The sequence below is a fragment of the Lepidochelys kempii genome, chromosome 1 (assembly GCF_965140265.1).
Source record: "Lepidochelys kempii isolate rLepKem1 chromosome 1, rLepKem1.hap2, whole genome shotgun sequence".
In the NCBI taxonomy this organism is placed as follows: domain Eukaryota; kingdom Metazoa; phylum Chordata; order Testudines; family Cheloniidae; genus Lepidochelys; species Lepidochelys kempii.
The window spans coordinates 87,223,755-87,246,341 of NC_133256.1; the positions used below are offsets into that span (position 1 = coordinate 87,223,755).

General features: G+C 46.2%; 1 protein-coding gene across 6 annotated transcripts in view; it reads right to left on the minus strand.

The window, feature by feature from the left end:
- The window catches only part of SLITRK6 (SLIT and NTRK like family member 6), a 117,408-nt gene that overhangs the window by 11,424 nt on the left and 83,397 nt on the right, over positions 1–22,587 (minus strand). For 4 of the 6 annotated variants that reach the window (XM_073347610.1, XM_073347593.1, XM_073347563.1 and 1 more), the window contains 2 exons: positions 20,583–21,907; positions 19,461–19,644 (listed from right to left, as the gene is read on the minus strand). The gene's annotated coding sequence lies outside the window, so the exon portion shown is untranslated. The remainder of the gene's footprint in view (positions 1–19,460; positions 19,645–20,582; positions 21,908–22,587) is intronic. The other 2 variants (XM_073347573.1, XM_073347583.1) reach the window with 2 other exon arrangements.

The window sequence follows — 22,587 nt, forward strand, 5'->3', positions numbered from 1 at the left end:
GGGGAGCAGGCAGGGCTGGGGGAGAGACCTGGCCCCAAACATTGGTGGAACTGGGCCCCGGGCCCTGAATATTGCTGGAGCCCATACAACTTGCCTCCCCTGACTTCTCCATATTACAAATAAGCACACAATATCTTTCTTACCATACATACTTTCTGTGTATTTTTTTCCAGGGCCAGAGAATTCTCTGCATTATTATATGTACACATAAATATGTAAATTATAATACCTGTAGAGATCCAACTTCAATCCATGAAAACAGGGATATCCAGAATTAAGGCCTTGTGTTTCATTCTTTATCCAGTTGTTGTGAATCATTCTTTGTTATATCATATCTTGTATGTGACATTGCACATTGACCCTGCTAGATTTAGGCATTTCATATAAGTTTAAGAAAAAAATTACTTGACTCTGAATTGCATGATTTGTAAATTTCAATATAATCAAAATATGGCAGAAGTTCACCTGGCATTCTCTATTTCCCTCTTAATTCTGTGTTACTTAATGGTACCCTCACTCCAATTTCACAGAGATTGGAAGTTTCTCCTTTGAAGGGTAGGTAGAAGTCCTTAGAAAACAATATCAATCCTTTGCACTCACTCTCATCCAAAACATGAGTGCACCACCTCCAAAATACTTCCAAGAACTTTGTCAAATTGAGGGATATTGGATCCAAACTTGGGAATGAGACTCAAAGTTATGTTGGACCCTGTAACATTACTTTGCTATAGATATTTGTCTATTGTTTGTATATTTTTTTAATTACAATGTTTAAAAACACAAGAGAGCACAACAAGGGAGAGGGAAATCTATCACTGAAATAACTGGTTCTTCAGTTAATGGTGATAATGGCTCCTCTGGTGCATTTACTGTCTCAATGGAAATGTAGAAGAATCTCCCATTATTCACAGTTCATCCACACCTATCAATATGCACTTAACCAGCCATTAATCTGCATATAGAATGCTTGAGCTAAATACTGCCTCTTACCATATTTGCAACCAAGCCATTGGTTTGTCTGCAGTGTACGGGATCAGATTGTATTGGTGGGCTCTCAAGTGCTCCCTTTTTCTACATTTCCGATGAGGAAAGGGAAATTACTTACCTCTGTAACTGGAGTTCTTAGCCCTGGTCTACACTACGAGTTTAGGTTGGATTTAGCTGCATTAGATCGGTTTAGCCCTGCACCCATCCACACTAGGAAGTCATTTTTTCCCGCCTTTAAGGGCTCTTAAAACCGGTTTCTGTACTCCTCCCGGACGAGTGGATTAACACTGAAATCAACCTTGCTGGGTCCAATTTAGGGTATTGTGTATGCAATTCGACGGTATTGGCCTCTGGGAGCTATCCCAGAATGTTCCATTGTGACCACTCTGGACATCACTCTCAACTCAGACGCACTGGCCAGGTAGACAGGAAAAGCCCCACGAACATTTGAATTTCATTTCCTGTTTGACAAGCGTGGAGAGCTGATCAGCACAGGTGACCATGCAGAGCTCTTCAGCAGAGATGACCATGCAGTCCCAGAATCGCAAAAGAGCTCCAGCATGGACCAAACGGGAGGTACTGGATCTGATCGCTGTGTGGGGAGACGAATCTGTGCTATCATATCTCTGTTCGAAAAGACAAAATGCCAAAATATTTGAAAAAATCTCCAAGAGCATGAAGGACAGAGGCTATAACAGGAACCCATAGCAGTGCTACATGAAACTTAAGGAGCTCAGGCAAGCTTACCAAAGAACCAGAGATGCAAAAGGCCGCTCTGGGTCAGAGCCCCAAACATGCCGCTTCTATGATGAGCTGCATGCCATTCTAGGAGGTGCCCCTAAACTACCCCAGCCCTGTGCGTGGACTCCGTCAATGGACTCTCACGCAACAGGGATGCAGATTCTGGGGACAAGGAAGATGGTGAGGAGGAGGAGGTTGAAGCACAGCAAGCAAGTGGAGAAACTATTTTCCCCGACAGCCAGGAACTGTTTTTCACCCTGGATGTAGTACTCTCCCAACCCACCGAAGGTGGGCTCCCGGACCCTGAAGGCAGAGAAGGGACCTCTGGTGAGTATACCTTTGTAAATATAATACAAGGTTTAAAAGCAAGCGTGTTTAATGATTAATTTGCCCTGAAGACTTGGGATGCATTCGCGGCCAGTACAGCTACTGGAAAAGTCTGTTAACGTGTCTGGGGATCGAGCAGAAATCCTCCAGGGACATCTCAATGAAGCTCTCCTGGATGTACTCCCAAAGCCTTTGCAAAAGGTTTCTGGGGAGGGCAGCCTTATTCCGTCCTCCATGGTAGGACACTTTACCATGCCAGGCCAGCAGCACGTAGTCTGGAATCATTGAAGAACAAAGCATTGAAGCGTATGGTCCCGGAGCATGCTGGCATTCACACAACATCCATTCTTTATCGCACTGTGTTATCCTCAGGAGAGTGATATCATTAATGGTCACCTGGTTGAAATAGGGGAATTTTATTAAGGGGACATTCAGAGGTGGCCATTCCTGCTGGGCTGTTTGCTTGTGGCTGAACTGAAATCATCCCCGCTGTTAGCCACGCGTGGGGGGAGGGGTGAAGCGATAATCGCAGAGAATTGGGGGGGAGGGGCGGGACTAGTTGCGTTTGTGCTGCACGTTAACCCAAAAACCTCAGCCCCTACTTTTAAATGGCCAACCCATTTTAAAGGGCTAACCCAACGGATGCTTGGTATGGGAAATGAGGGTGCTGCTATTTGAAACCATTCCCACAAGTTAGGAAGGTTAAAGAAGCCAAAAGACTGTGGCCTACCATGTCTGCCTGCAAGCCGAATTCTGTTGTCTGCCAGCCCTGCCTGTGTGATCTCTCACACCATACCGGCAGGCCCTCGATATAAGAGGCAAAATGCCACCTGTAAAAAAAGCACTCGTGCTATGTAATGTTAACAGCTTGGTTCACCGTGAAAGAGTCTACCCATTGTTCTCTAAAATGTGTCTTTTTAAAGACTAATCTCCCTTTTTTTCCCTCCTGCAGCTGCAAATGTTTCAATGATTTCCCTATCATCTCTGTCCCAGAGGCTATCAAAGATTAGAAGCTGAAAAAAATGCACTTGCAATGAAATGTTCTCTGATATCATGCAGGCCTCCCATGCTGAAAGAGTCCAGCACAATGCGTGGAGGGAGACAATGTCAGAATCCAGGAAAACACAAACTGAACGCAAAGACAGGAGGGATGACTGAGAGGAGAGGAGTTATGAGCAAGAGGAGAGGTGGCAGCACAGTGAGGAGAGGCGGCAGGATACAATGCTGAGGCTACTGGAGGATCAAACTGATGTGCTCTGGCGTATGGTTGAGGTGCAGGAAAGGCAGCAGGAGCACACACCGCCGCTGCAGCCCCTATGTAACCAACCACCCTCCTCCCCAAGTTCCATAGCCTCCTCACCAGACTCCCAAGAACGCGGTGGGGGGGCCTCTGGGCACCCAACCACTCCACCCCAGAGGACTGCCCAAGCAACAGAAAGCTGGCATTCATTAAGTTTTGAAGTTCAGTGTGGCCTTGTCCTTCTGTCCCCGCATCCTCCTCCACTCCACCCGGTACTTCCCTCCTCCCCTACTCCTCCTGGGCAACCTTGGCAGTTATCCCCCCATTTGTGTGACGAATTAATAAAGAATGCATGAATTTGAAACAACGATGACTTTATTGCCTCTGCAAGCGGTGATCGAAGTGGGGAGGGCAGGGCGGTTGGCTTACAGGGAAGTAGAGTGAACCAAAGGGGCGGGTTTTCATCAAGAAACAAACAGAACTTTCACACCGTAGCCTGGTCAGCCATGAAACTGGTTTTCAAAACTTCTATGATGCGCAGCACACCCTACTGTGCTCTTCTAACCGCCCTGGTGTCTGGCTGCGCGTACTCAGTGGCCAAGCAATTTGCCTCAACCTCCCACCCTGCCATAAACGTCTCGCCCTTACTCTCACAGATATTGTGAAGCACACAGCAAGCAGTAATAACAATGGGAATACTGGGTTCGCTGAGATCTAACCGAGTCAGCAAACTGTGCCAGCATGCTTTTAAACGTCCAAATGCACATTCTACCACATTTCTGCACTTGCTCAGCCTAAAGTTGAACAGCTCCTGACTACTGTCCAGGCTGCCTGTGTACGGCTTCATGAGCCATGGGAGCAAGGGGTAGGCTGGGTCCCCAAGGATAACTATAGGCATTTCAACATCCCCAATGGTTATTTTCTGGTCTGGAAAGAAAGTCCCTTGCTGCAGCCGTTCCCACAGAACAGAGTTCCTAAAGATGTGAGCGTCATGTACCTTTCCTGGCCATCCCACGTTGATGTTGGTGAAATGTCCCTTGTGATCCACCAGTGCTTGCAGCACCATTGAAAAGTACCCTTTTCAGTTTATGTCCTGGAAGTCTTGGTGCTCCGGTCCCAAGATAGGGATATGGGTTCCGTCTATCACCCCACCACAGATAGGGAATCCCATTGCAGCAAAGCCATTCACTGTGACCTGCACATTTCCCAGAGTCACTACCCTTGGTAGCAGCAGCTCAGTGATCGCGCCGACTACTTGCATCACAGGAGCCCCCACAGTAGATTTGCCCACTCCAAATTGATTCCTGACTGACCAGTACCTGTCTGGAGTTGCAAGCTTCCACAGGGCTATTGCCACTCGCTTGTGAACTGTGAGGGCTGCTGTCATCTTGGTATTCTTGTGCTTCGGGGCAGGGGAAAGCAAGTCACAAAGTTCTATGAAAGTGCCCTTATGCATATAAAAGTTTCGCATCCATTGGGAATCGTCCCAGACCTGCAACAGTATGCGGTCCCACCAGTCTGTGCTTGTTTCCTGGGCTCAGAACAGGCATTCCACATCATGAGCCTGCCCCATTGCCACCAGGATGGCCAAATTGCTGGGGCCCGTACTTTGAGAGAAGTCTGTGTCCATGTCTTCATCACTCTCCTCACCGCACTGCCATCGCCTACTTGCTTGCTTTTGCAGGTTCTGGTTCTGCATATACTGCATGATAATGTGTGTGGTGTTTAGAGCGGTCACAACTGCCGTGGTGATCTGAGTGGGCTCCATGCTTGCTGTGGTATGGCATGAGCAGGAGAGCAGAGTGGCAGCAGAAGCAGTGGGTGGATGACGATGCTGACAGCAATATGGCGCCTGCACGGAAAAAGGCATGAAACAATTGTTGGCTGTTGCTTTCATGGAGGGAGGAGCAAGGGGTAGGCTGGCAGCAGACAGTGCTGCTGGCTGGGAAAGCAGCCTGAAGCAGAATGGCCCCCTCAAGGATTGAGCTCACAACCCTGGGTTTAGCAGGCCAATGCTCAAACCACTGAGCTATCCCTCTGCCAGTTTTCCAGGCAGGACTGAATCTCCATTAGACAAAACTTAAAGAAGAGAATGACCTGAGTCACTCCCATTTATGTGCAGGAGCCCCTGACAGATCTTACCAAGGTCTGCTAGGAGCACCCATGTCTGCCCAGTTGCCCCTAACAGACCTCACTGAGATCTGCCAGGAGCACCCATGTCTGCCAAGGCGCCCTGACCGACCTGACCAAGGCCGGCCAAGAGCACCCAGGAGATGACAAGGACAGCTACTAGTGGTACTGCACTATCTGCTGCCAAAAGACAATGAGCTGCTGCTGTGTAGAAATGCAGTCCCACGTCTGCCAGCACCCAGGAGACATACAGTGATGGTGAGCTGAGCAGGCTCCATGCTTGCCGTGGTATGGCATCTGACGGGTAACCCATGAAAAAAGGCAAGAAACGATTGTCTGCTGTTGCTTTCACGGAGGGAGGGAGGGAATGAGGGCCTAATGACATGTACCCAGAACCACTCGTGACAATGTTTTTTGCCCCATCAGGCATTGGGATCTCAACCCAGAATTCCAATGGGTGGCGGAGACTGCAGAAACTGTGGGATAGCTACCCAGAGTGCAATGCTCCAGAAGTCGACGCTAGCCTCGGTACTGTGGACGCACTCCGCCGACTTAATGGTCTTAATGCTCTCTAGTGGGGCACACACACAATTGACTGTATAAAATCACTTTCTAAAAATTCTACTTCTATAAATTTGACCTAATTTCGTAGTGTAGACATACCCTTAGAGATGTATGGTCCCTATCCGTTTTCTTCTGAGGGATGCGCATGCATGCCATTCACCTGAGACCAAAGAATTCTTGTAAGTAGTGTCTATTTATCCACACCTGTGCCCTTGCTCTTCTCATGCACTACACCAACCGCCTCTTCAGTTCCTTCTCTTACCATGAATCAGACATGATCCGACATGATCCAAAACAGAGTGGAAGGAGGGTGGGTGGTGGGTGATAGAATACAGATAGGGACCATGCATCTCAAGGAACTCCAGTTACAAAGTAAGTAACTTCACTTTCTTCTTTGACTGCTGGTCCCTATGTGTATTCCACTGTATGTGACTGATAAGCAGTACTCAGAGAGGAGGAGAAGGCTACTAGGATGCAGGTGGTATAGCTGCTTGTAGAACCGCTCTCCAAAAGGATGCATCAGTGGAGGAAGCTTGGACCAAGGCATAATGTCTCAGAAATGTGTGGATGAAATTCCATATTGCTGCCTTACAAATATCAAGCAGGGATACCTCTTTAAGTGATGCTACTGAGTCTGCTTGCACTCTTGTAGAGTGAGCCTTTACCCTGTGCGAGGGAGGAAGATATGCCAACTGACAAAGTTGGATACAGCCAGAGATCCACTTAGAGATTCTCTGAAAGGAAATAGGTTGTCCTCGGACTCATTCTGCTATGGCAACAAGCAGGTGAGTGTTGTGTTTCTGATCTATTTTGTTTTCTCTAGGTAAAATGCCAATGCTTGTCTGACATCAAGGGAATGAAGCCTCTTTTCTTTTCTGGAAGCATGCAGCTTCAGAAAAGTACATTTAAATGGGTAGTCTGATTATTGTTAAATTCTGAAACTACCTACGGGATGAATTTCAGGTGAAGTCATAGCAAGACTTTGTTTTTATGCACTATTGTATATGCAGGGTCCTCCATTAGGGCCCCAAGTACACCCACCTGTGTGGCTGAAGTGATGGCAATGAGAAAGGAGACCTTCACTGTCAGGTGAAACATTGGACAACTAGCTAGTGGTTCGAAGGATGTCTTGATGCATATCAAAATTACAAAATTAAGGTCCCAGGGAGGGGTTCACTTTGTTACCAGTGGAAGGGTTCTAAGTAATCCTTTTAAGAACCTAGATGTGGCTGGATGAGTAAAGACAGAGTAGCCATCCATTGGTGGGTGACATGCACTGATTGCCACCAGGTGAACACGTGGTGGACTAAGGGAAAGACCTGTCATCTGAGGAGAAGGATGTAATCCAAGATAGCAGGACTACCCGCTGTCTCTTGAGACATGTGATGTCACTGGGCTCAGATAAACTTTTTCACTTGCCTAGATAACATTTGCTGTTGGAGTCACTTCTAATATTAAAAATGACTTGCACAACTTCGGAAAAGGAAATAATTCATTTACTACACATCCTTCACTGTCATAACTCCTAAATAAACTTTAGCTCCTTAGTCTATTAATAAAACATGAAGCAGCAGCTGTAAATAACTTTTTTGGATATGGAGAAAGTCAAATGGTTCTTTTTGTGCGTAAAAGTGAACATGCTGCCTATAGAGGTGATTATATTTTATTTTCTTTGTTGTGAGAGTAAATTCTACTAGCATTTCCTTCATTTAAACCAATTTTGTCCTTTTAAAACTCTATAGTGAATTTAAAACTGATATTTTGCTGCTCTTTTCCACTCACAGATGGAGAACTCCCAGTTCTACATGATGTAGGAAGAGCATAATATCAGAGTCAAGATTTGCCATGCAACTCTGAGAGGATCTTTTTGCCTAAGGATTATAATGCTGATGTGAATGAATCTTTTACAGTCCTTTATAATCTGTGGCATTCTTTCCTCTCATTGTTTGATATTATTTCTCACCCCCACTTTCCCTGCAGTTGCCGGAATGAGCTTTGGCATATTTGAATATTATGGGTCCAAACCTCCGGAATCTGCTGAGAACACAAGTCAGCAGATGGTGTACAAAGGTGGCTCAAACCTTAAAGCAAAGGGCAGGTTACATCTTGGGGGCTTCTATAATTCACACTTGCTGTAATTGGCTCCAAGAAGCATCCTAACAATGTCCCCTTTGTTCCAGACAGCTCTTTTCCCGCCCCGTTGCACTGGCATCAGAGGCAAGTAGTATAAGAGCTGCTTCATTGACTCTAAGCCTCTCCACCCTTATAATTAAATGATACCCAGTAAAAAGGGTGTTAAAGCCAGATTACACAAGCAGTGTGATGCAAAGCAGCCATGCCACACTGGCAGGTGAAATCCTCAGCTAATTGCAGTCACTAGCAAAACACTCATTTGCTTTCAATGGGGCCAAAATTTCACCAGAAGATTAACCCCTGTTTCCTCTAGACTTTCAGTTGATGACACTATATTTTGTTATAATTTAAATAAAAACACATTTGTTACTTTATTCTTCCAGTGACTCTAGCTGTATTTATTTTTCTTTGATTATCTTCTGTTATATGTTATAACCAGCCAATAAGTAGTCACCTAACACCAGCTCTTTCACTATGGTTATAAGTGTTCCATTTGAAATAACACCAGGCTTTCTGGTGGCATTTTGGTTCTTCTGAATGGATTTTCAAAGTCAATGGGAGTTGAGTGCCACAGTGTTGTAGGACACTTTGAAAACACTAGCCTCTAGTTCCAGTCCTGGGCACAACCCATACGTTTTGAAATGCATGAAAATGAAATGTAACCTTAAAATACTTATCAGACTGCCTATGATCCAGTCCTTCATTCTATACACAAGCAACACTTCCATTGATTATCATTAATGATCTGGAGGATGACGTGGACTGCACCTCCAGCAAGTTTGCAGATGACACTAAACTGGGAGGAATGGTAGATATGCTGGAGGGGAGGGATAGGATACAGAGGAACCTAGACCAATTAGAGGATTGGGCCAAAAGAAATCTGATGAGGTTCAACAAGGACAAGTGCAGAGTCCTGCACTTAGGACAGAAGAATCCCATGCACTGCTACAGACTAGAGACTGAAAGGCTAAGCAGCAGTTCTGCAGAAAAGGACCTAGGGATTACAGTGGACGAGAAGCTGGATATGAGTCAGCAGTGTGCCCTTGTTGCCAAGAAGGATAACAGAATTTTGGGCTGTATAAGTAAGGGCATTGCCAGCAGATCAAGGGACGTGATCAATCCCCTCTATTCGACATTGGTGAGGCCTCATATGAAGTACTGTGTCCAGTTTTGGGCCCCACACTACAAGAAGGATGTGGAAAAATTGGAACGAGTCCTGCGGCGGGCAACAAAAATGATTAGGGGGCTGGAGCACATGACTTATGAGGAGATGCTGAGGGAACTGGGATTATTTAGTCTGCAGAAAAGAAGAGTGAGGGGGGATTTGATAGCTGCTTTCAACTACCTGAAGGGGGGTTCCAAAGAGGATGGATATAGATTGTTCTCAGTGGTACCAGATGACAGAATAAAGAGTAATGGTCTCAAGTTTAAGTGGGGGAGGTTTAGGTTGGATTTTAGGAAAACCTTTTTCACTAGGAGGGTGGTAAAGCACTGGAATGGGTTACCTAGGGAAGTGGTAGAATCTCCTTCTTAGAGGTTTTCAAGGTCAGGCTTGACAAAGCCCTGGCTGGGATAATTTAGTTGGGATTGGTCCTGCTTTGAGCAGGGGGTTGGACTAGATGACCTCCTGAGGTCCCTTCCAACCCTGATATTCTATGATTCTATGATTCCAAGAATTTGCCTTTAGTTTTGCAAAAAAAATAAAATAAAATAAAATAAAATAAAATAAAATAAAATAAAATAAAATAAAATGCATTGAAGTTAGTGGTGAACATTTGAGCTGGTTCTTATTTAAGCCAAAGTGGCTCACTCACATCTAAAACAATCCAGGACGCTCACAGTTGTTAGGATATAGATATTCAGGCCTGTCTGTAAAGGCCTATACTCTAAGAATTTAAGTGTATTCTTATCGCTTAGCTAGTTATAGAGGTATAAAAGAAAGAATCAAAATCATTGTCTGCTGGTGTAAGGGCCTTCTCTTACTGTGACAGTCAGAGGCCCTGTTCTTAGGCTAAGGCCTTTGGCTAAACAGCAGAGACAGCCATAAGCTGGGAAGCGAACAGTCACATCCTTACATTCCAAACTAGTCACATTGAAATAAGGTGCTATTGGGTTGTTAGGAATACAATCCTGTCCTGATAGTGCCTATCGCCTCCAGAGAAAGGGAAGTGCCTAGAAAATGTAAAAGGAAACTTAATTTGATAGCATTCTGTCTGGCAAGAACTCACTTATCAATAGCTGGGATGTGAAATCCTCATTTCTGTGTTGGTCTATCACTGTAGTCCCCATTTCCCTATTGTTTGTCTCTATAATCTGTCTGGTTCTGTGATTGTTTCCGTCTGCTATATAATTAATTTTGCTGGGTGTAAACTAATTAAGGTGGTGGGATATAGTTGGTTAAATAATCATGTTACAACATGTTAGGATTGGTTAGTTAAATTTCAGTAAAACGATTTATTAAGGTATAGCAAAGCAGAACTCAAGTTTAACTATATAGCCTGCATTCAATCAGGAAGTTGGGGGAATGGGAATGGGCATTTAAATCATGTTTTGCTAAGGGGGGGAATGGGAACAGGGACACAGGTAAGGCTCTGTGTTGTCAGAGCTGGGAAGGGGGACACTTAAGGAAGGAAACTGGAATCATGCTTGCTGGAAGTTCACCCCAATAAACATTGAATTGTTTGCACCTTTGGACTTCGGGTATTGTTGCTCTCTGTTCATGCGAGAAGGACCAGGGAAGTAAGTGGGTGAAGGAATAAGCCCCTAACAACAGTTTCTGCTGAACTTCTAATTTGAAACTTATGAAATTAGTTTATAAACTTTACTTTATTTCGGACTCACTTTGTATCACTTTAGCTACTAAAAAAGAAACTAATAGCAAAGCATTGATACCTCTACATCTGCCAGCCTGTTTTAATGGATATGGAAGAAAACACAATACTATTTAAAATTCCAAAAATCAGTAGTCAAAACTGTGTGGAGATCACAAGTTAAAGATGCAATTACATTTTTTTCCTTGCTGAATGGTACTGTTGTTAGTCAGCAATAAAACTAATGGTAGAAGACATTAACAGAACTGTCAGTGGTGGCATTTGAGTATTAAAACCAAACTTGGAGCTTAAAATATTTAAATGACAGATATCTCTAAATAAATTTCATGTATCTGTTAAGAAAGATCTTGCTGAAGAAGTCTGAATGCAAAAACGTGTAAGTGAAATGACTGCAAAAAATATTTTGTTTTCCCCCCAAAAAAACTTTTTGTTACTTTGTCTATGCATAATGCATTCATTTTTAACATTGGTAGGTGAATTTCCCCTACTGGACACAAATTAGCTTCTACGTGTTGATTATATTCATTAGCATAGCCATGAAAATACATACCTGTGTACAATCTAATTATCCATTGCATGTTACTGTTTTTCCACAGATCTAACTAACACAAGTTGTACCTGGCAACTCAGGGAAAAATAATTTGAAAACATTCCAGAAAAAAATCTACAAATAAACAGCTTGTGTGGAACATCATTAGATTATGCAAATAGGTACAACATTGCATTACCTTCTCTTGTTATGTGCACATAAGGTGAAATTCCCACCTACACCAAGGCCTGTTACAGGGCCAAAGCACTAGTTAAGTTCCACTTAAACCCTGTTTTGAGGATGGGCTGGCCTTCTGCAGTAGGGTGAATATTTCCTATAAAGGCAAAGGACTTGGAAAATATGGTTTTGCTATACTATACTGTGTAAATGCATTAGGGTAGTATACATGGTTGTATTTTACAAAACAGCTATTTTCAAACGTTTAGATAGTAATCTAATGAGCATCTGGAAGGAAACACGCTGAAGTTTATGACAGAGCTGTAACAGAGAAAAATATGTGGATAAATGGATTATAAAATGCAAAAAGAAAAGGAGTACTTGTGGCACCTTAGAGACTAACCATGGATTATAATGGTTCCTTTAATTTTGAAAATCCTAACAACGGCTTTCATAATGGGAATATTATTATTGTTTATGGTTCCTGTTATACAAAATAAATGCCAGGAATTTAATTCTATATATCTGGCTAAATTTCCCAATTTCTCTCTCCATTCAAAGTTCTTAGATACTTATACAATCCCCATTACCATAGTATCTGAATGTCTCGGAAACTGGTTTGTATTTATACTCAGAACATGCCCCTGAGGTAGGGAAATGCTATCATCTCAGTTTTACAGAAGGGGAATTGAGACACAGAGAAACGTGAGTCTGGGTGCACAACATGAGTTAGGTGCATCCCTGTAGCGGGGTGGCCACCCGCTACTGCCCTGAAGGGCGTGGGAGAGGGCTGAGGCTGCAAGAGGGCTGCTGCTAGGAAAAGCAGCAAGCGTTGACTGATTGGGGAACCAGCCACAGATGCAACCACGCCCCAATCAGGGCCCAGCTGTCCCTTATAAGAGGGCAGTGGGCCAGGAGCAAACACTCTCTCTCTCTCTCGATGTGGACAGGGATGGGCCTGGCTGCTAGGAGCTAAGCAGGGTACCAAGACTGGAGCAGGACTTGGGGGAAGGACAGAGGAGCTGGGAAGCTTTGGCCTGGAAGCCCCCCAGGCTGCAGGCCTTGTTAAAGGCCAAAGAAAGGTACAGGGGTTCCAGAGGGCAGCCCAAGGGTAGTCAGAGGAAGCAGGTCCAAACCCCCCCTTGCTGGTGATGAGTGGCACTTACACTGTAGTCTGCCCCAGGGAATGGGGGCTAGTTGATGACTGGCAGTGGCCAAAGACTGAGGGGAGCTGGGGACAGAGGGTGGGAGTTCCCTGGTGGTGGTGGTGGGGAGACCCAGATCTGTGGGGGTACTGCCAGGGGACAGCACCCTGGCCTGAAAGAGGCACCAGGGTCCAGGATGGACTCTGGCCCAGCGGCAAGCGAGACACTGGCTGGCAGAGGGCGCTCCAGAGGCTGGAAATGCTAATTCCCTGGAGGACCAGCAGGAGGCACTGCCGGGGTGAGTCCCGCCCCACCACAATCCCCGTTTCAGGATCACTGCAATGCACAAAAGTCCTGCTGAACCCTGTAATTGCCTCAATTCTTTAAGTGCCTATGACTTCAGGGTTCCTTGGTGCCTAAGTTTCTGCCTCTGAGAATGTGCACCATTGCCTCACTCTAGTGTCCCTGCACCCATCTCTTGCCTAAATTTCAGGTCTGTTCTACGCTACGGCATTAGGTTGACATAAGGCAGCTTACATCAACCTAACTCTGTAAGCGTCTACTCTAAAATGTAGCTGCCACCAATGTAACTCGCCCTCTATTCAGTGGTGGAAAATCCACCATGCGTTGTTTTTTGTTCAGAACAAATCTGAGGCCAGTTTTATTCAAGCATGTGCATACAGGGAGAGTCAGCCGGGGCTGCTCTGGCGTAAACAGAAATACAGGAGCTTATATTGCTGAGAACCACAATTTGCCAAACCCACTTCCTTCAACAGCATTTTCCTTATTAGTGCAAGATTCAACAGTAGCTTGGAGTTTCGCATGTGTAAGGGCACTTTCATGGAACTTTGTGACATGCTTTCCCCTGCCTGAGGCGCAAGAATACCAAGATGAGAGCAGCTCTCACAGTTCACAAGTGAGTGGTGATAGACCTGTGGAAGCTTGGAATGCCAGACAGCTACCAGTAAGTCGGGAATCAATTTGGAGTGGGCAAATCTACTGTGGGGCTGCTGTGATCCAAGTAGCCAATGCAATCACTGAGCTGCTGCTATCAAGGGTAGTTACTCTGGGAAATGTGCAGGTCATAGAGTATGGCTTTTCTGCAATGGGATTCCCTAACTGTGGTGGGGCGATAGATGGAACCCATATTCCTATCTTGGAACAGGAGCACCCAGGCAGCCAGTATGTAAACTGCAACAGTACTTTTCAATGGTGCTGGAAGCACTGGTGGATCACAAGGGACATTTCACCAACATCAACGTGGGATGGCCGGGAAAGGTACATGACACTCGCATCTTCAGGAATTCTGGTCTGTTTGAACAGCTGCAGGAAGGGATTTACTTCCCAGACCAGAAAATTACTGTTGGGGATGTTGAAATGCCTATAGTTATCCTTGGGGACCCAGCCTACCCCTTAATGCCATGGCTCATGAAGCCATACACAGGCTGCCTGGACAGTAGTCAGGAGCTATTCAGCTACAGGCTGAGCAAGTGCAGAATGGTGGTAAAATGGACATTTGGACATTTAAAAGTGTGCTGACTCAGTTAGACCTCAGTGAACCCAATATTCCCATTGTTATTACTGCTTGCTGTGCGCTCCCCAATATCTGTGAAAATAAGGGGGAGACATATATGGTGGGATGGGAGGTTGAGGCAAATCTCCTGGCCGCTGATAATGCGCAGCCAGACACCAGGGTGGTTAGAAGAGTACAGCAGGGCGTGCTACACATCAGAGAAGCTTTGAAAACCAGTTTCATTACTGGCCAGGCTATGGTGTGAAAGCAGAGCAGCACACAGCAGGAGTTTGTGATTCTATCTGGGATTGGTGAGTATCCGAGTGTGTGTTTGCTGAGTAAGTATCCGAGTGTGTGTTTGCTGGGAGGGCAGTGTGAGAGCCTGAGCGAGTGCTTGATTGGTTGGTAGCTTGCAGGGGGCAGGCATTGGGGCTGTCTGTTTGTTTGTTTTAGGGAAGCCTGGCTGTTTAAAAATAGCCAGAGCTTCGCGAACCAGCTGAGCGGCGGGGAACAGCAGAGCAATACACAGCAGGAGTTTGCCTGGGAGTTCACCTGGAGTGAGCCCAGTGAGGCTTACATCTTGCCAACTTCTCTGAGGAAGCTCATAGTAGGAAGGTGATATGGAAGGGGGGGGTTCAGCTATTGTGACCTGCACTGGATGTGCCATGTTTGTCTTTCTTCCACAGGACAGAAGCGACTTTGTCTGTACAAAGTGCAAGCTGGTCTCCATATCGGAAAAGAAGATTGAAGGTCTGGAGCAACAGATAACTACCCTGCGTTGCATACGAGAATCTGAGGATTTTCTGGACAAAAGTCAGGATATGCTTCTACGGGCACAAAGCTCTAAAGATTTAGAGCAGGTTGCACGCGGAGCCAAGAGACCAGTGAAGAAGCTTGGCAACATGTGACCTCCAGAAGAAGAAGGGGGAATGTCTGGGTTCCAGCAACGCAGACACAGGTAACTAACCGCTTTCATGTTCTCTCCACAGGTACCATTGCGGAGAGTGGACCAGATGATATGTCTGGGGGGAGAAAGCAGAAGGAGACTCCGCTGGTTGGAAGGCATGAGATGCACTGTCCTGAGATTGGGGGTTCCATGACCACCACTCCCAAGAGAAGGGGGCGGGTGGTGGTGGTCAGGGACTCTCTCCTCCGGGGGACTGAGTCATCTATCTGCAGCCCTGACCGGGAAAACCGAGAAGTCTGCTGCTTGCCAGGGGCTAAGATTCGCGATGTGATGGAGAGACTGCCGAGACTCATCAAGCCCTCGGATCGCTACCCCTTCCTGCTTCTCCACGTGTGCACCAATGATACTGCCAAGAATGACCTTGAGTGGATCACTGCGGACTACGTGGCTCTGGGAAGAAGGATAAAGGAGACTGAGGTGCAAGTGGTGTTCTCGTCCATCCTCCCCGTGGAAGGAAAAGCCCTGGGTAGGGACCGTCGAATCATGGAAGTCAATGAATGGCTACTCAGGTGGTGTCGGAGAGAAGGCTTTGGATTCTTTGACCATGGGATGGTGTTCCATGAAGGAGGAGTGCTGGGCAGAGACGGGCTCCATCTTACGAAGAGAGGGAAGAGCATCTTTGCGAGCAGGCTGGCTAACCTAGTGAGGAGGGCTTTAAACTAGGTTCACCGGGGGAAGGAGACCAAAGCCCTGAGGTAAGTGGGAAAGCGGGATACCGGGAGGAAGCACAGGCAGGAACGTCTGTGAGGGGAGGGCTCCTGCCTCATACTGAGAATGAGGGGCGATCAGCATGTTATCTCAAGTGCTTATATACGAATGCACAAAGCCTTGGAAACAAGCAGGGAGAACTGGAGGTCCTGGTGATGTCAAGGAACTATGACGTGATCGGAATAACAGAGACTTGGTGGGATAACTCACATGACTGGAGTACTGTCATGGATGGTTATAAACTGTTCAGGAAGGACAGGCAGGGCAGAAAAGGTGGGGGAGTAGCACTGTATGTAAGGGAGCAGTATGACTGCTCAGAGCTCCGGTACGAAACTGCAGAAAAACCTGAGTGTCTCTGGATTAAGTTTAGAAGTGTGAGCAACAAGAGTGATGTAGTGGTGGGAGTCTGCTATAGACCACCGGACCAGGGGGATGAGGTGGATGAGGCTTTCTTCCAACAACTCGCAGAAGCTACTAGATCGCATGCCCAGTTCTCATGGGTGACTTTAATTTTTCTGATATGTGCTGGGAGAGCAATACAGCGGTGCATAGACAATCCAGAAAGTTTTTGGAAAGCGTAGGGGACAATTTCCTGGCGCAAGTGCTAGAGGAGCCAACTATGGGGGGGAGCTTTTCTTGACCTGCTGCTCACAAACCGGGAAGAATTAGTGGGGGAAGCAAAAGTGGATGGGAATCTGGGAGGCAGTGACCATGAGTTGGTTGAGTTCAGGATCCTGACACAGGGAAGAAAGGTAAGCAGCAGGATATAGACCCTGTACTTCAGGAAAGCAGACTTTGACTCCCTCAGGGAACGGATGGGTAGGATCCCCTGGGGGACTAACATGAAGGGGAAAGGAGTCCAGGAGAGCTGGCTGTATTTCACGGAATCCCTGTTGAGGTTACAGGGACAAACCACCCCGATGAGTCGAAAGAATAGTAAATATGGGAGGCGACCAGCTTAGCTTAACAGTGAAATCCTAGCGGATCTTAAACATAAAAAAGAAGCTTACAAGAAGTGGAAGGTTGGACATATGACCAGGGAAGAGTATAAAAATATTGCTCGGGCATGTAGGAATGAAATCTGGAGCTGCAGCTAGCAAGAGATGTCAAGAGTAACAAGAAGGGTTTCTTCAGGTATGTTGGCAACAAGAAGAAAGCCAAGGAAAGTGTGTGCCCCTTACTGAATGAGGGAGGCAACCTAGTGACAGAGGATGTGGAAAAAGCTAATGTACTCAATGCTTTTTTTGCCTCTGTCTTCACTAACAAGGTCAGCTCCCAGACTGCGGCGCTGGGCATCACAACATGGGGAGTAGATGGCCAGCCCTCTGTGGAGAAAGAGGTGGTTAGGGACTATTTAGAAAAGCTGGACATGCACAAGTCCATGGGGCAGGACGAGTTGCACCCGAGAGTGCTAAAGGAATTGGCGGCTGTGATTGCAGAGCCATTGGCCATTATCTTTGAAAACTCGTGGCGAACGGGGGAAGTCCCAGATGACTGGAAAAAGGCTAATGTAGTGCCAATCTTTAAAAAGAGAAGAAGGAGGATCCTGGGAACTACAGGCCAGTCAGCCTCACCTCAGTCCCTGGAAAAATCTTGGAGCAGGTCCTCAAAGAATCAATCCTGAAGCACTTGCATGAGAGGAAAGTGATCAGGAACAGTCGGCATGGATTCACCAAGGGAAGGTCATGCCTGATTAATCTAATCGCCTTCTATGATGAGATTACTGGTTCTGTGGATGAAGGGAAAGCAGTGGATGTATTGTTTCTTGACTTTATCAAAGCTTTTGACACGGTCTCCCACAGTATTCTTGTCAGCAAGTTAAAGAAGTATGGGCTGGATGAATGCACTATAAGGTGTGGAGAAAGTTGGCTAGATTGTCGGGCTCAACGGGTAGTGATCAATGGCTCCATGTCTAGTTGGCAGCTGGTATCAAGTGGAGTGCCCCAAGGGTCGGTCCTGGGGCCGGTTTTGTTCAATATCTTCATAAATGATCTGGAGGATGGTGTGGATTGCACTCTCAGCAAATTTGCAGATGATACTAAACTGGGAGGAGTGGTAGATACGCTGGAGGGGAGGGATAGGATACAGAGGGACCTAGACAAATTGGAGGATTGGGCCAAAAGAAATCTGATGAGGTTCAATAAGGATAAGTGCAGGGTCCTGCACTTAGGACGAAGAACCCAATGCATAGCTACAGACTAGGGACCGAATGGCTAGGCAGCAGTTCTGCGGAAAAGGACCTAGGGGTGACAGTGGACGAGAAGCTGGATATGAATCAGCAGTGTGCCCTTGTTGCCAAGAAGGCCAATGGCATTTTGGGATGTATAAGTAGGGGCATAGCGAGCAGATCGAGGGACATGATCGTCCCCCTCTATTCGACATTGGTGAGGCCTCATCTGGAGTACTGTGTCCAGTTTTGGGACCCACACTACAAGAAGGATGTGGATAAACTGGAGAGAGTTCAGTGAAGGGCAACAAAAATGATTAGGGGTCTGGAACACATGACTTCTGAGGAGAGGCTGAGGGAACTGGGTTTCTTTAGTCTGCAGAAGAGAAGAATGAGGGGGGATTTGATAGCTGCTTTCAACTACCTGAGAGGTGGATCCAGAGAGGATGGTTCTAGATTATTCTCAGTGGTAGAAGAGGACAGGACAAGGAGTAATGGTCTCAAATTGCAATGGGGTAGGTTTAGGTTGGATATTAGGAAAAACTTTTTCTCTAGGAGGGTGGTGAAACACTGGAATGCGTTACATAGGGAGGTGGTGGAATCTCCTTCCTTAGAAGTTTTTAAGGTCAGGCTTGACAAAGCCCTGGCTGGGATGATTTAATTGGGGATTGGTCCTGCTTTGAGCAGGGGGTTGGACTAGATGACCTCCTGAGGTCCCTTCCAACCCTGATATTCTATGATTCTATGATTCTGTTTGTTCTCCTTGATGGAAACCCCCCCAGCCCCGGTTTCACTCTACTATCCTGTAAGCTAAGCACCCTTCCCCCCTCCCCTTTGATCACTGCTTCTAGAGGCAATAAAGTCATTATTGAATCACATTCATGCGTTCTTTATTTATTTGTCACATAAATAGGGGGATAACAGCCAAGGTAGCCTGGGAGGGGTGGTGGAGGAAGGAAGCACCAGGTGGGGTGGTGAAGGAGGGAAGGAGAAGGCCAAACAGCACTTTAAAACTTTAAGACATTAAAACTTATTGAATGCCAGCCTTCTGTTGCTTGGGCAGTCCTCTGGGGTGGAGTGGTTGGGTGCCTGGAGGCCCCCCCACTGCGTTCTTGGGCGTTTGGGTGAGGAGGCTATGGAACTTGGGGAGGAGGGTGGTTGGTTACACAAAGGCTGCAGTGGCGGTCTGTGCTCCTGCTACCGTTCCTGCAGCTCAACCATATGCTGGAGCATATGAGTTTGATCCTCCAGCAGCCTGAGTATTGACTCTTGCCTTCTTTCAGTAAGCAGACACAACCTACCATCTTCAGCCTGCCACCTCTCCTCATGGTCATATTGTGTTTTCCTGCACTCTGAGATTGTCTGCCTCCATGTATTTTGCTATGCTTTGTCAGTGTAGGAGGACAGCATGAGGTCAGAGAACACAATTGCGTTGTTTTTGTCTTCTAAACTTTGCTAGCCTCTGGGAAGGAGAAACACATGCAGCTGGTGGAGGAAAAAAAAGGGAGAGTGGTAGTTAAAAAGACACATTTTATGGAACAATGGGTACACTCTTTCATGGTAAAGCTTGCTATTAACATTACATAGCACATGTGCTTTCATTACAAGGTTGCATTTTGCCTCTTATTGAGGGTATGCTAGTTTCGTGTGAGAGATCACTCACGCAGGGCCGGGCAGCAGAATTCGTCTTGCAGGCAGACATGGTAGGCCACAGTCTTTTGGCTTCTTTAACCTTCCTAACATGTGGGAATGGTTTCAAACAGCAGCACCCTCATTTCCCATACGAAGTAGCCGTTGGGTTGCCCATTAAAAATGGGTTGGCAATTTAAAAGGAGGGGCTGTGGTTTCTGGGTTCATGTGCAGCAGAAACCCAACTACTCTCTCCGCCCCCTCCCCAATTCTCTGGGATGATGGCTTCACCCCTCCCCCCACCGCATGGCTAACAGCGGGGAAGATTTCTGTTCAGCCACAGGCAAACAGCCCAGCAGGAACGGCAACCTCTGAATGTCCGCTTACTAAAACCATCCTATTTAAACCAGGTGACCATGAATGATGTCACTCTCCTGAGGGTAACACAGAGAGATAAAGAATGGATGTTGTTTGAATGCCAGCACACTCCGGGACCATACGCTGTAATGCTTTGTTCTGCAATGATTCCCGACTACATGCTACTGGCCTGGCGTGGTAAAGTGTCCTACCCTAGAGGACAGAATAAGGCTGCCCTCCCCAGAAACCTTTTGCAAAGGCTTTGGGAGTACATCCAGGAGAGCTTTATGGAGTTGTCCCTGGAGGATTTCTGCTCCATCCCCAGACACGTTAACAGACTTTTCCAATAGATGTACTGGCCCCAAATACCAGGGCAAATTAGTCATTAAACACGCTTGCTTTTAAACCATGTATAATATTTACAAAGGTACACTCACCAGAAGTCCCTTCTCCACCTTCAGGGTCCAGGAGCCCACCTTGGGTGTCTTCGGGGGGTACTGGGTCCAGGGTTATAAACAGATCCTAGCAGTTGGGGAAACTGGTTTCTCTGCTTCCTTGCTGTGAGCTATCTACAACCTCCTCCTCTTCATCATCTTCCTCACTCGCAAAGCCCGCTTCCGTGTTGCCTCCCACTCCTTGGATGGAGTCAGAGCATAGGGTTGGAGTAGTGGTGGCTGCACCCCCTAGAATGGCATGCAGCTCATCATAGAAGTCTCATGTCTGGGGATCTGAACCAGAGCAGCTGTTTGCCTCTCTGTTTTTTTTTGTAGGCTTGCCTGAGCTCCTTAATTTTCATGAGGCACTGCTGCGGGTCCCTGTTATAGTCTCTGTCCTTCATGCCCTTGGAGATTTTTTCAAATATTTTGGAATTTCATCTTTTTGAACAGAGTTCTGCCAGCACGGATTTGTCTCCCCATACAGCGGTAAAATCCCGTACCTCCAGTTCGGTCCATGCTGGAGCTCTTCATCAATTTTGGGACTGCATGATCTACTCTGATGATGAGCTCTACATGGTGACCTGTGCAGATGAGCTCGCCACGCTGGCCAAACAGGAAATGAGATTCAAAAGTTCACGGGCCTTTTCCTGTATACTGGCCAGTGCATCTGAGTTGAGAGTGCTGTCTGGAGTGGTCACAACTGAGCATTCTGGGATAGTTACCGGAGGCGAATACCGTTGAATTGCATCCACAGTACCTCAAATTCGACCTGGCAAGGCCAATTTCAGCGCTAATCCCCTCGTCAGGGGTGGAGTAAAGAAATCGTTTTTTAAGTCGGAAAAAAGGGCTTCGTTGTGTGGACGGGTGCAGGGTTAAATCGAGAAAATGCTGCTAAATTTGACCTAAATTCGTACTGTAGACCAGGTCTTAGATATTAGGAAAAACTTTCTAACTGTTAAACTCTGGAATAGGCGTCCAAGGGAGGTTGTGGATTCTCCATCATTGAAGGTTTTTAAGAACATGTTGGACAGACACTTGTCAGTGATGATCTAGGTTTGTAGAACTTGTAGAGTATCAACACAATTTATTTATTCTTAGGAAGCCAGGAGCAGACTAATAGTTGCATCCAAAGGTTTCTCTCCTGAAGCCCTCTTTCCCTAGGTATGCACTAAGAGCAGCTGGAATTTGACCTTTAAAAGGACACAGTCAACTGGAAATTTTAAAAAATGAGCTGAAAGTAGCTATAGGTATTATGCTTGCCACAAATCACCCCGCCAGTTTTGAAAGTTTCATCTTACCTTCTTTGTTTTTTCTCTCACCTGTTACTGTGTGAAAAAACAAACAATGGAGATTACCTAACTGACAAGGCAACATGTGTAACTCACATTTTAAAAGAATTATAACTAAGTTCTTATCTCCCCACAAAAATGTATCCTTTTAACTATACAGGTATAAAGTTATACAACCTCACTGTGTTGATGCAGCTATACCACACTGTAAGACATCTTTATGCCACTAGGAGTATGTTCACACAAAGGGTTTTACCAATATAACTATGATGGTAAAATAATCATACCCCCAACCAATATAGTTACACCAATACAAGAACTGTGGGCCAGGATTATGACAATGTGTGCCCTTCTTCATCCCAATCACTTTGCTTTTATGTTGTATCTCTTGCTCACCCTTCCTCAGTCTTTGTTTTCTTAGGCCCCAATCCAGCCACAGGCTCCATATGGACAAACCCGTGCACTGGTGTGGAGCCCCACTGACTTGAATGGGTCTTTGTGTGGGCTCCAGATTGTGTTCAATGGAGACTGTCGCAGGAATGGGGCCTGAGACAATAAGCTCTTTGGGGTTTAGATTTTGTCATTCTCTGTGTTTGGAGGCCTGCACTGCCATGCTCCAAACAACAATACCACTGCATGGGGGCAGGGGAGCTACCATGCAAGATCTGCAAATGCACTAGTCTCTTTTGGTCCTCATGATCTTAGGTGTATTTTAT